This window comes from Dama dama, chromosome 30 (genome assembly GCF_033118175.1).
Source record: "Dama dama isolate Ldn47 chromosome 30, ASM3311817v1, whole genome shotgun sequence".
NCBI lineage: Eukaryota > Metazoa > Chordata > Mammalia > Artiodactyla > Cervidae > Dama > Dama dama.
Window position 1 is genome coordinate 73439951 of NC_083710.1, and position 14492 is coordinate 73454442.

General features: G+C 40.6%; 1 protein-coding gene across 9 annotated transcripts in view; it reads left to right on the forward strand.

Moving 5' to 3' along the window:
• The window catches only part of LOC133049270 (ATP-binding cassette sub-family C member 4-like), a 374395-nt gene that overhangs the window by 308217 nt on the left and 51686 nt on the right, over window positions 1-14492 (forward strand). The gene's annotated exons all lie outside the window — the stretch shown is intronic.

Consider the following 14492-nt stretch of genomic DNA (forward strand, 5'->3'; position numbering starts at 1 on the left):
ATATTTCTTAAAAAGTTATAAGAACTATAGACAAAAAGATGAGGAGGGAGGATGTTTGTATCAGAGACCTCAACCATGAATAATTATTGCAAATTAACACCAACTTAACCTTCTAGATACCAAACCAAGTAGAGAAGCATATTAAGTCCCATGGTTCTTTGTATCTACTAATGGAAAAAATTCTCAATTCATCCAATCAAAGAAGCTTTTTTCATTGTGACATTTGCATGTTTTGTTTTTATAGTAAACACTTAAGAGGTATTTATTCTAATTATTTGTGAAAAGGATAGTGATCATCAGTTTCATAAAAGCTATATAAAAAAAAATTCAGTCATCAAGAGAACCAGCTAATGTTGTGTAAAGTCCATTTTTGTGAGATGTTTGGATGGATGGGTAGCAGTAGAGCCCAAATGTGTATGACATTGTGCTGATGTGACCTGGGGAGACAGTAGAAGGAGTGATGAACTCCATCTAGTCCTCTGTATAGACAAGGCTTCAGAGATTTTATGATTTGAGGCTGCCCATAAAATTTAGTCGGTCAGCAGTCTTGTTGCAAAGCAGGTCTCTGGTACCTTCAAAGAGGGGTTGTTCCAGAAGAAACACTTGACAGAGAGTTTTGCTTGGGGCAAGAGCCATTTCCCATCACATGGAAGTGGAGTGAAGGACACCTCTTGAGTCTTTTTTCAAAAGGCAGTACAGGATTTTCTCAGTGTTTGTTCTAGGGAGTTTGAGAACTTTGGCATCATCCCTGTGGAATATTGGGACTCTTTACACCCTGAGATTGCAACAAGTTAGACAATAAATTCAGTCTAGATACCCACTTGGAGAAGGAAACGGCACCCCACTCCAGTGTCCTTGCCTAGAGAATCCTGTGGACAGAGGAGCCTGGTGGGCTGCTGTCTATGGGGTCGCACAGAGTCGGACATGACTGAAGCGACTTAGCAGCAGCAGTAGCAGATATCCACTCCTCCATGCCCCAGGTAACCACATGTGGTGGCCAGTTGATTAGAATTGTGTGTGTTCTCTCTCTAGGTGGTGGGTCTGTGCCTTAAACGATGACACTGCTGTTTTCTCTAAATAGTGACATAGTATATCTTAAGGTCCCTGCTGGAGCCACCAGCAAAAGGAAGGAGATCTGACTTCTGTGGCCAGAAAGCACAAACCTGCTTCATCCCTGTGCTCGGAAGGACCACTGACATCCTGAGGTTTAGTTTCAGATTCTACTGTCTAACTTCCCCTGGAAGCTTAGGCTGACATGTTTATCTTAATGACATACTGGCAGCTGATTATAATGGGGTTTGGGGGGCACATTTTTGCAAAAGTGAGCATAACAGTGGTCAGTCATGGACAAGTACATAAAAGCAGGATGGCATTTGGTTGCCTTTTTCTAGCCAGCTTTTTACTTTTGGCAGTGCCTGAATGATGAAGCCATATTCAAATTCTGTCTGAAAGTGCTATGATTAGTAATGTCTGCCATGGTCATTGTTAGGGTAGGGTTAGCACGTGTATCAGGTGTATCAGGACCATGGATCCTCAAGTCTGCTGTTTTAAGGGTTCCTCATGCTGGATTCTCAGATGTGCAGTAATGGCTAAGAGTGTTGATATTAGCTGAGTAAGACTTGGAGGTTTTCTGAACATAATAATAATATCTTGCATAATATTAATAAATCAATAATAATATATTAATAATACAACAATAATATAATTATAATAATTTTGGGGGGAAAATATGCATCATCACACATGAGCATCCTTAATCCTGATTATTCTCTCTCTGAGACACTACTATTGTGATTAAGCACAGCCTTGGAAGTAAGGCATGGTTGACTATCAGCACCCAGGTTTATCACTAATGTGGATCAATATACTTAATCCTGGGCAGACAGTTCCCTTAATCCCTCAATCTCTGGAGTTTTCATGAGGATTTATTGAACTGATGCTTGTAAAGTGCTTGGTGGCCACTACTAAAGGCACTAGAACCTTGAACATGAAGGAATTAAGAACTTATTCACAACTAGCAGGTCTCACATAGCTTGAATGATAACATAACTGTCCGCCTGGGGTTCCCTGGCCTGGGAAGATCTGCAGTCATTGTGGGGTGTGTCTCTAAGTGTCCTCAAGGTTGTGGAAAACACAGCTGTCAGTCATATGACCTGTAGGGTTACACACATCTGTGACTGCAGACTTACGCCAGGGATGTTACATATTCTGTTTCAGAACAGCTAGCTCAGTGTTTTTGAGAAAAAGGATGTTGTTACATTGAGCAAGGTAATGAAAGGTTGTTCCTGAACGATATGATGCCGGGATTCTTGGCCTCTGGAGGAGATGAATTCAATCCGGGGCCAGAGACGAGGCTGGATCGCTCAGAGCTTTTGTGTAATAAAGTTTTATTAAAGTATAAAGGAGATAGAGAAAGCTTCTGACATAGGCATCAGAAGGGGGCAAAAGAGTACCCCCCTTGTAGTCTTTAGCTGTATGTTACATAGTCATTCACAGTCTGTTAATGAAAAGAAAGGAGTGTCATGAAATTTAGAATGGCCCCAGATAATTCATCCCTGGCCATAAAACGATTGACTTGAATCTTATAGAAGGGCAGAATACCAACAAATAGTTTTGTTTACATAGATTAGGGGAACAATACCTGAGTAAGTAAGTTAGGCTGTTTGGCAGAACCAACTTGAAGATAGAGTCTGGGGTACATTAACATAGCTTAAGACAACATTTCTATAAGAAAAAGAAATGTATTCGTTAACTCAAGGTTTGAGAGTAGTTAGCTTCAGGTGAGACCAGGTGTCATGGCAACACAGCATTTTAAGAGAAACCTCCTTTTAAATTTGTATAGAGAAGGAAAAACATATCTCTGGTTTGTTTCTTCCTGCCGCTTAAGAGATAAAAATGTCATGAAAAGATGCTCAACATCACTCATTATTAGAGAAATGCAAATCAAAACCACAATGAGGTACCATTATATGCCAGTCAGGATGGCTGCTATCCAAAACTCTACAAGCAATAAATGCTGGAGAGGGTGTGGAGAAAAGGGAACCCTCTTACACTGTTCGTGGGAATGCAAACTAGTACAGCCACTATGGAAAACAGTGTGGAGATTTCTTTAAAAACTGGAAATAGAACTGCCATATGACCCAGCAATCCCACTTCTGGGCATACACACTGAGGAAACCAGATCTGAAAGAGACACGTGCACCCCAATGTTCATCGCAGCACTGTTTATAATAGCCAGGACATGGAAGCAACCTAGATGCCCATCAGCAGATGAATGGATAAGGAAGCTGTGGTACATATACACCATGGAATATTATTCAGCCATTAAAAAAATTCATTTGAATCAGTTCTAATGAGATGGATGAAACTGGAGCCCCTTATACAGAGTGAAGTAAGCCAGAAAGATAAAGAACATTACAGCATACTAACACATATATATGGAATTTAGAAAGATGGTAACGATAACCCTATATGCAAAACAGAAAAAGAGACACAGAAGTACAGAACAGACTTTTGAACTCTGTGGGAGAAGGTGAGGGTGGGATGTTTTGAAAGAACAGCATGTATATTATCTATGGTGAAACAGATCACCAGCCCAGGTGGGATGCATGAGACAAGTGCTTGGGCCTGGTGCACTGGGAAGACCCAGAGGAATCGGGTGGAGAGGGAGGTGGGAGCGGGGATTGGGATGGGGAATACGTGTAACTCTATGGCTGATTCATATCAATGTATGACAAAACCCACTGAAATGTTGTGAAGTCATTAGCCTCCAACTAATTAAAAAAAAAAAAAATGTCTGGCACTTGCAGCCTCTTTCCTCCATTTGGAGACCCCCTGGACTTCCTGCCTGTTACCCTCTCAGTAAGATCAAAGCCTTGACATCCCCTCTACCCCTGTACTAGTTAATTGTCTTTGCAGACACTCCATTTCACTCATTCTGGCATCCTGCTTAGCCCTAAATGAGGTTTGAAAGAAACAGGATGGCCTTTCACAGGTTCTGATTCCCTCTGACCTGCTGTTACTCTTGGGTTTGAAGTGAGGTAGGTGATGGGGTGTTTCGTTCCCTGGTGTTCAAGGCTGAGATAACACCTGGTTTCTAAAGTCAGCCCCACCCTCCATCCCTGCTGGAGAGATGGAGATCAGCTTTGATTTCCTGACAAGAGAAGCAGGTGAGGGAGGCCATGCTGGAGAGTTCACTCCAGGATCTCCCTGGGGAAACAGCCATGTCTACTTCCTTCTCAGAAGCCTTGTCTGTGATGAACAGTGTTGACATCATAACGTTTGCTCTGGAAATGAGAGCCTGGTTCTAGTGAGTTCTACACACTCCTTGGAGCTGGACTCTCGGCATCCTCCTGACAGGATGATGGGCCCCAGAATTTACCTGTGTCATCACTGTGAGTACCCTGCTTCCAGACTGACTGGGTTCTGGGGGTGAGTTGTGACACCTGCTTGGGTGCAGAAAAGACCTTTCTAATTTGGAGCAGGAGCTCAGTCTGTGTTCATGTTCCTTTTATAAGTGCAAAGTTATAGGAAAGTAAAATAAATAGTTAAATGAAGAGAGAGCAGCGTGGATGTTGGAATGAAAACACAGGTTCACAATCGGATGATCAAAAACACCACCGAATCACTTTAGGCTCTGTGCCTGAATTAAGTACAAAGGGGAAATGTTAGAAAATGTCACTGTTCAGAGAAGGTGTTTTCCCTATATTAGTTTCACAGATGAGGCCTCTAACAGTTAAGGTTCCTGGTCAGATGTCCCAGGTGGAAAGAGCCCCAGGGTTGAGTGGATGGTCAGCCAGCCGCCAGCCCAGAGCTTCTCAGCCTCTCTAAGCCCTAGTGTCTCACAGGAGGAAACGTGCTCCTTCCTTATAGAACCGGGGACACTGAGCACAGGAGGAGGTTCTGTATCTTTGCTTGTTTGTGCCCCAGCCACCCCTCAACCCCCCCACACACACCTGCAGTGCCTATGTGCACATTCGTACTGAATGAACCATTCAGATGCCAGGCTAAGGAGAGAGGACTTGAAAACATATTAGACTTTACCCCCTTGATTCTTTTTTTTTTTTCCCATTTATTTTTATTAGTTGGAGGCTAATTACTTTTCAATATTGTAGTGGTTTTTGCCATACATTGACATGAATCAGCCATGGATTTACATGTATTCCCCATCCCGATCCCCCCTCCCACCTCCCTCTCCACCCGATCCCTCTGGGTCTTCCCAGTGCACCAGCCCCGAGCACTTCTCTCATGCATCCAACCTGGGCTGGAGAACTGTTTCACCCTTGATAATATACATGTTTTGATGCTGTTTTCTCGAAACATCCCACCCTCCCCTTCTCCCACAGAGTCCAAAAGTCTGTTCTGTATATCTGTGTCTCTTTTTCTGTTTTGCATATAGGGTTATCGTTACCATCTTTCTAAATTCCATATATATGTGTTAGTATGCTGTATTGGTCTTTATCTTTCTGGCTTACTTCACTCTGTATAAGGGGCTCCAGTTTCATCCATCTCATTAGAACTGATTCAAATGAATTTTTTTAATGGCTGAATAATATTCCATGGTGTATATGTACCACAGCTTCCTTATCCATTCATCTGCTGATGGGCATCTAGGTTGCTTCCATGTCCTGGCTATTATAAACAGTGCTGCGATGAACATTGGGGTGCACGTGTCTCTTTCAGATCTGGTTTCCTCAGTGTGTATGCCCAGAATTGGGATTGCTGGGTCATATGGCAGTTCTAGTTCCAGTTTTTAAAGAAATCTCCACACTGTTTTCCATAGTGGCTGTACTAGTTTGCATTCCCACGAACAGTGTAAGAGGGTTCCCTTTTCTCCACACCCTCTCCAGCATTTATTGCTTGTAGAGTTTTGGATAGCAGCCATCCTGACTGGCGTGTAATAGTACCTCATTGAGGTTTTGATTTGCATTTCTCTGATAATGAGTGATGTTGAGCATCTTTTCATGTGTTTGTTAGCCATCAGTATGTCTTCTTTGGAGAAATGTCTGTTTAGTTCTTTGGCCCATTTTTTGATTGGGTCATTTATTTTTCTGGAATTGAGCTGCAGGAGTTGCTTGTATATTTTTGAGATTAATCCTTTGTCTGTTGCTTCGTTTGCTATTATTTTATCCCAATCTGAGGGTTGTCTTTTTACCTTGTGTATAGTTTCCTTTGTTGTGCAAAAGCTTTTAAGTTTAATTAGGTCCCATTTGTTCATTTTTGCTTTTATTTCCAATATTCTGGGAGGTGGGTCATAGAGGATCCTGCTGTGATTTATGTAGAGAGTGTTTTGCCTATGTTCTCCTCTAGGAATTTTATAGTTTCTGGTCTTACATTTAGATCTTTAATCCATTTTGAGTTTATTTTTGTGTATGGTGTTAGAAAGTGTTCTAGTTTCATTCTTTTACAAGTAGTTGACCAGTTTCCCCAGCACCATTTGTTAAAGAGGTTGTCTTTTTTCCATTATATATTCTTGCCTCCTTTCTTGAAGATAATGTGTCCATAGGTTCATGGATTTATCTCTGGGCTTCTATTCTGTTCCATTGATCTATATTTCCGTCTTTGTGCCAGTACCATACTGTCTTGATGACTGTGGCTTTGTAGTAGAGCCTGAAGTCAGGCAGGTTGATTCCTCCAGTTCCATTCTTCTTTCTCAAGATTACTTTGGCTATTTGAGGCTTTTTATATTTCCATACAAATTGTGAAATTATTTGTTCTAGTTCTGTGAAAAATACCATTGGTAGCTTGATAGGGATTGCATTGAATCTATAGATTGCTTTGGGTAGTATAGTCATTTTGACAATATTGATTCTTCCAATCCATGAACATGGTATATTTCTCCATCTATTTGTGTCCTCTTTGATTTCTTTCATCAGTGTTTTATAGTTTTCTATGTATAGGTCTTTTGTTTCTTTAGGTAGATATACTCCTAAGTATTTTATTCTTTTTATTGCAATGGTGAATAGTATTGTTTCCTTAATTTCTCTTTCTGTTTTCTCATTATTAGTGTGTAGGAATGCAAGGAATTTCTCTGTGTTAATTTTATATCCTGCAACTTTACTGTATTCATTGATTAGCTCTAGTAATTTTCTGGTAGTGTCTTTAGGGTTTTCTATGTAGGGGATCATGTCATCTGCAAACAGTGAGATTTTCACTTCTTCTTTTCCTATCTGGATTCCTTTTACTTCTTCTTCTGCTCTGAATGCTGTGGCCAAAACTTCCAAAACTATGTTGAATAGTAGTGGTTAGAGTGGGCACCCTTGTCTTGTTCCTGACTTTAAGGGAAATGCTTTCAATTTTTTACCATTGAGGGTAAAGCTTGCTGTGGGTTTGTCATATATAGCTTTTATTATGTTGGGGTATGTTCCTTCTATTCCTGCTTTCTGGAGAGTTTTAATCATGAATGGGTGTTGAATTTTGTCAAAGGCTTTCTCTGCATCTATTGAGATAATCATATGGTTTTTATCTTTCAATTTGTTAATGTGGTGTATTACATTGATTGATTTGTGGATATTAAAGATTCCTTGCATTCCTGGGGTAAAGCCCACTTGGTCATCATGTATGATCTTTTTAATATGTTTTTGGATTCTGTTTGCCAGAATTTTGTTAAGGATTTTTGCATCTATGTTCATCAGTGATACTGGCCTGTAGTTTTCTTTTTTTGTGGCATGTTTGTCTGGTTTTGGAATTAGGGTGATGTTGGCCTCATAGAATGAGTTTGGAGTTTTATCTTCTGCAATTTTCTGGAAGAGTTTGAGTAAGATAGGTGCTAGCTCTTCTCTAAATTTTTGGTAGAATTCAGCTGTGAAGCCATCTGGTCCTCGGCTTTTGTTTGCTGGAATATTTCTGATTATAGTTTTGATTTCCGTGCTTGTGATGGGTCTGTTAAGATCTTCTATTTCTTCCTGGTTCAGTTTTGAAAAGTTGTACTTTTCTAAGAATTTGTCCATTTCTTCCAAGTTGTCCATTTTATTGGCATAGAGCGGCTGGTATTAGTCTCTTATGATCCTCTGTATTTCAGTGTTGTCTGTTGTGATCTCTCCATTTTCATGTCTAATTTTGTTGACTTGGTTCTTCTCCCTTTGTTTCTTGATGAGTGTGGCTAACGGTTTGTCAATTTTGTTTATCTTTTCAAAAAACCAGCTTTTAGCTTTGTTGATTTTTGTTGTGGTCGCTTTTGTTTCTTTTGCTATAATTCTGCCCTAACTTTTACGATTTCCTTCCTTCTACTAACCCTGGGGTTCTTCATTTCTGCCTTCTCTAATTGCTTTAGGTGTAGAATTAGGTTATTTATTTGACTTTTTCTTGTTTCTTGAAGTAAGCCTGTATTGCTATGAACCTTCCCCTTAGCACTGCTTTTACAGTGTCCCATAGGTTTTGGGTTGTTTTGTTTTCATTTTCATTTGTTCTATGCATATTTAGATTTCTTTTTTGATTTCTTCTATGATTTGTTGGTTATTCAGAAGTGTGTTATTTAGCCTCCATATGTTTGAATTTTTAATAATTTTTTTCCTGTAATTGAGATCTAATCTGACTGCACAGTGGTCAGAAAAGATGACTGGAATGATTTAAATTTTTTTGAATTTACCAAGGCTAGATTTATACCCCAGGATGTGATCTATTCTGGAGAAGGTTCCATATGCACTTGAGAAAAAGATGAAATTAATTGTTTTGGGGTGAAATGTCCTATAGATATCAATTAGGTCTAGCTGGTCCATTGTGTCATTTGAAGTTTGTGTTTCCTTGTTAATTTTCTGTTTAGTTGATCTATCGATAGTTGTGAGTGGGGTATTAAAGTCTCCCACTATTATTGTGTTACTATTAATTTCCTCTTTCATACTCATTAGCATTTGCCTTATATATTTCGGTGCTCCTATGTTGGGTGCATATATATTTCTAATTGTTATATCTTCTTCTTGGATTGATCCTTTGATCATTATGTAGTGTCCTTCTTTGTCTCTTTTCACAGCCTTTATTTTAAAGTCTATTTTTATCTGATATGAGTATTGCGACTCCTGCTTTCTTTTGGTCTCCATTTGCATGAAATATTTTTTTCCAGCCCTTCACTTTTAGTCTGTATGTGCCCTTGTTTTGAGGTGGGTCTCTTGTAGACAGCATATATAGGGGTCTTGTTTTTGTATCCATTAAGTCAGTCTTTGTCTTTTGGTTGGGGCATTCAGCCCATTTACATTTAAGGTAATTATTGATAGGTATGGTCCCATTGCCATTTACTTTGTTGTTTTGGGTTCATGTTTATACAACCTTTCTGTGTTTCCTGTCTAGAGAAGATCCTTTAGCATTTGTTGAAGAGCTGGTTTGGTGGTGCTGAATTCTCTCAGCATTTGCTTGTCTGTAAAGCTTTTGAATTCTCCTTCATATCTGAATGAGATCCTTGCTGGGTACAGTAATCTAGGTTGTAGGTTATTCTCTTTCATTACTTTAAGTATGTCCTGCCATTCCCTTCTGGCCTGAAGGGTTTCTATTGATAGATCAGCTGTTATCCTTATGGGAATCCCTTTGTGTGTTATTTGTTATTTCTCCCTTGCTGCTTTTAATATTTGTTCTTTGTGTTTGATTTTGTTAATTTGATTAATATGTGTCTTGGGGTGTTTCACCTTGAGTTTATCCTGTTTGGGACTCTCTGGGTTTCTTGAACCTGTGTAACTATTTCCTTCCCCATTTTAGGGAAGTTTTCAGCTATTATCTCCTCGAGTATTTTCTCATGGCCTTTCTTTCTGTCTTCTTCTTCTGGGACTCCTATGATTCGAATGTTGGGGCATTTCACATTGTCCCAGAGGTCCCTGAGGTTGTCCTCAAAGCTTTTGATTCCTTTTTCTTTTTTCCTCTCTGCTTCATTTATTTCCACCATTTTATCTTCTACCTCACTTATACTATCTTCTGTCTCCATTACTCTGCTGTTGGTTCCCTCCAGAGTGTTTTTGATCTCATTTATTGCATTATTCATTTTTAACTGACTCTTTTTTTTATTTCTTCTAGGTCCTTATTAAACATTTCTTGCATCTTCTCAATCTTTGTCTCCAGGCTGTTTATCTGTAACTCCATTTTGTTTTCAAGATTTTGGATCATTTTTATTATCATTATTCTAAATTCTTTTTCAGGTAGATTCCCTATCTCCTCCTCTTTTGTTTGACTTGGTGGGCATTTTTCATGTTCCTTTACCTGCTGGGTATTTCTTTGCCTTCTCGTCTTGTTTAGATTGCTGTGTCTGGAGTGGGCTTTCTGTTTTCTGGTGGTCTGTGGTTCCTTTTTATTGTGGAGGTTTCACCCAGTGGGTGGGGTTGGATAATTGGCTTGTCAAGGTTTCCTGGTTAGGGAAGCTTGCGTCGGTGTTCTGGTGCGTGGAACTGGATTTCTTCTCTCTGGAGTGCAATGGAGTGTCCAGTAGTGAGTTTTGAGATGGGTACATGTGTTAGGTGTGACTTTGGGCAGCCTGTTTGTTGACACTAAGGGCTATGTTCCTGTGTTGCTGAAGAATTTGCGTGGTATGTCTTGCTCTGGAACTTATTGGCTCTTGGGTGGTGGTTGGTTCCAGTGTAGCTATGGAGGCTTTTGGATGATCTCTTATTACTTAATGTTCCCTGTAGTCAGGAGTTTTCTGGTGTTCTCAGGTTTTGGCTTAAATCTCCTGCCTCTGGATTTCAGTCTTATTTTTCCAGTAGTCTCAAGACTTCTCCAACTATACAGCACTGATAATAAAACTTCTAGGTTAATGGTGAAAAGATTCTCCACTGTGAGGGATACCCAGAGAGGTTCACAGAGTTACATGAAGAAGAGGAGAGGGAGGAGGGAGATAGAGATGAGCAGGAGGAGAAAAGGGGGGACTCAAGAGGAGAAAGACAGACAGATCTACATAGTACTTTGTTCCCAAAGTGTTCTCCATAGCCCAGACCCCCACAGAGATTCACAGAATTGGATTGGGAAGAGAAGGGGAAGGGAGGAAATAGAGGTGATCTGAGGGAGAAAACGGAGAGTCAAAAGTGAGAGAGAGTAATCAACACACTCCTGAATAAAAATGGGTACTGAATATTGGATTCTTAAATGTCCAGAATTGATATCAAATACTGAAAAACAAAGAATAAAAATCTAGAGTAGAGGTTAGACTTAAAAATACAATATTAAAAACAAAAACAAAAACACAAAAAAATTTAGAAATATATATGAAGTTTGATTTAAAAATAGGGCCTCTTCTTTTTTTTTTTTTTTGCAACATTATAGTGAAATGAAAATGAAAATTAAGGCATAACAGAGGAGTAATAGAGGACTTTAAAAGAAAATAAGAGAAAAATAAATAATAAAATTTTTTTTCTAATTAAAAAAATAGTAAAAATATATGAAAATGAAAATGAAAGTTAAGGAGTAATGGAGGAGTAATAGGGAATTTTAAAAGAAAATAAAAGCGAAAAAATTTTAAAAAGAGAAAAGAAATTTAAAAATTTTTTTAATTAAAAAAAATAAAGTAAAAATATATCTAGGAATTTCTCTGGAGCTGTTGCAGTCAGTGTGGGTTCGGTTTAGTTTCAGATAGCTCCTCGTTCCAGCTTACACTTCTCGATATCTATAGGCCCCTTCTGGTGTAGTTGGTGTTACCTACAGGGATTTTAATCTGTTGCACCCGTCACTTCTGAAGCAGTTCCCTTTGTTTATTTGGTTTCTGTTTGCAGGTCTCTTCAGTATCTAATTTCCACCCTGACACAGGCAGGCGGAGATGGTCTCTTGTTTAGGTTTGCTTGTTCAGTCGTGCTGTGGGGAGGGAGGAGCACCGCAGACAAAAGTCACTGGCGTGTGTGGGGAGCACTCGCAGTGTTCCGGCCACACTGGGTTTGCCCCCGCTCATGAGTATGTGCTTTCCCATCTACACTGCTCAGGCTCCCGGCTGCTCTATATGAAGCGGGCCCTGCATTGCGTGCAGTTCCAGTTTTTGGGTACTCCACAAAAGCGCGGACTCAGTTGGGCCTGAGTTTTGTGCCTTCCCTGGCCCAAGCAGCTCAGGCAGCCAGAAGCTTGACAGGCACACTCTCCCTGGGTGTGTTGCGCCTCATCCCCTCCGCGGTCCCAGCCTCAGTTTCCACGCACTCCGGTCCGGTGCGCCTTGTGTCTCTTCTGGGGAGCTGGTCTCTAGCTGCCACCCTCCCAGTGGATGTCGACCATCCAAAATCTCAGGAAGTCTTTGGTTAGAAACTGGGAACCTGTTTGCAGTTTGGTACTCCCTTGATTCTTATCCCTCATCATTTTATAAAGTCTCTGTAGCCTCCTGCAAGATAAGTGATCATAACTTCCTCTAAACACCTGGGTTTTACTAACAGGTCTTCTTTAGGAGGGGCCTCCAAGGTGGTGCTAATGGTAAAGAACCCACCTGCCAATGCCAGAGGCATAAGAGACAGGGGTTGGATCCCTGGGTCAGCAAGATCCCCTGGAGAAGGATATGGCCACCCACTCCAGTGTTCTTGCCTGGAGAATCCATTGACAGAGGAGCCTGGAGGGCTATGGTCCATAGGGTCTCAAAGAGTTGGAAACAACAGGCAACTTAGCACTCATGCTTCTCTAGGAGATGCACAGGTAACAAAGCGATGTCCGTATTTTCTTCTGTTAAAACACAAGTTATCACTCATCCCAGACAGAGATCACAGGCTCACTATATGCCTATGACAACAGCAAGTTACATCCTCGTTCATGGTGGGGGATGAGAACCATAAGGAATCCTTCCTGCCTGGGAGCCTGCAGCCCACCTGTTCCCTGATGGGCAGGAGCCTGACCCTGGTGCTCGTGGTCAGTGGTCTCTTAAAGAAGATGGCAGGAAATGAATGACCGGTCATGTGACACCAGATCCCAAACCCACATGAAGTCACTCAAGAGAGAATGGACACTGAGGCCACTGTCAGATTCTAAAAGGGTGATGTGTGTCACATGTCACAGTGACCTCCAAACACCAGGACAGGTATCCAGCAGGGCAGTTATGAAAACATCCATCAGGTCCCCAGAGTGGAAGTCAAGACTATTCAAAGACTCCTCGTCTGCTGGGTCCTGAGGGCACAAGGGCGGTGCAGTACCAGGTGCTCCATGACCCACGCAGAGACTCCTGGCTCAGGTGCAGGGGAAGTCCCATGATGGGAGAGATGGCAGACTGTCCACTCCCTTACTCCTCTTGCCCCTGTCCTATGTCTGGCTCTGATCCAGGGTAAGGGATGTACTGACTCTATCCCAACCTTAGGTTACTCATCTAAGGAGGAGATAGCACACATGTTGCTCATCAAACTTCATCTTGGTGAGGACTCTAATGAGGAGTTAAAATTTGGAATGCCACTTACTCAAAATTAGTGAATAATACTCAGCCATGAAAAGGAATGTAATACTTCCATTTGTGGCAATGTGTATGGATCTAGAGAATATTATTCTTAGTAAAGTAAGTCACAGAAAAACATATGATATGACATCGCTTAGACATAGAAGCTAAAAGATAATATGGCTCAGAGACATAGAAACAAACTTATGGTTACCAAAGTTGGGGGAATGAGAGGGAGGAGCATATTAGGAGTATGGGATTTATACACACTACCACTTGAAATAGGTGAGTAACAAAGATTTACTGTAAAGCATAGGGAATTTTTTCAGTATCTTATAATGGTCTGTAATGAGCTATAATCAGAAAAAAATAACTGAATCTCTATACTATATACCTGACACAAACACAATATTGTGAATCAACTGTGCTTCAATATATTTTAAAAATATGAACAATTTCCACCAGGAAAGATGCCAGAAGAATTTGGAGGGAGGCATGTTTGAGGAGGAACTTGATAAAAGAAGTAGTAAAGAATTCTAGCTGTGATTTGAATGAGGTCAAAGAAAGGTTCAAAGAGAATCTTTCATTTCTAGGTTTTTATTTTCTTTCTTTTTTTTTTTTTTATTAGTTGGAGGCCAATCACTTCACAACATTTCAGTGGGTTTTGTCATACATTGATATGAATCAGCCATGGATTTACACGTATTCCCCATCCCGATCCCCGCTCCCACCTCCCTCTCCACCCGATTCCTCTGGGTCTTCCCAGTGCACCAGGCCGGAGCACTTGTCTCATGCATCCCACCTGGGCTGGTGATCTGTTTCACCATAGATAGTATACATGCTGTTCTTTTGAAATATCCCACCCTCACATTCTCCCACAGAGTCCAAAAGTCTGTTCTGTACTTCTGTGTCTCTTTTTCTGTTTTGCATATAGGGTTATCGTTACCACCTTTCTAAATTCCATATATATGTGTTAGTATGCCGTAATGTTCTTTATCTTTCTGGCTTACTTCACTCTGTATAAGGGGCTCCAGCTTCATCCATCTCATTAGGACTGGTTCAAATGAATTCTTTTTAATGGCTGAGTGATATTCCATGGTGTATATGTACCACAGCTTCCTTATCCATTCATCTGCTGATGGGCATCTAGGTTGCTTCCATGTCCTGGCTATTATAAACAGTGCTGCGATGA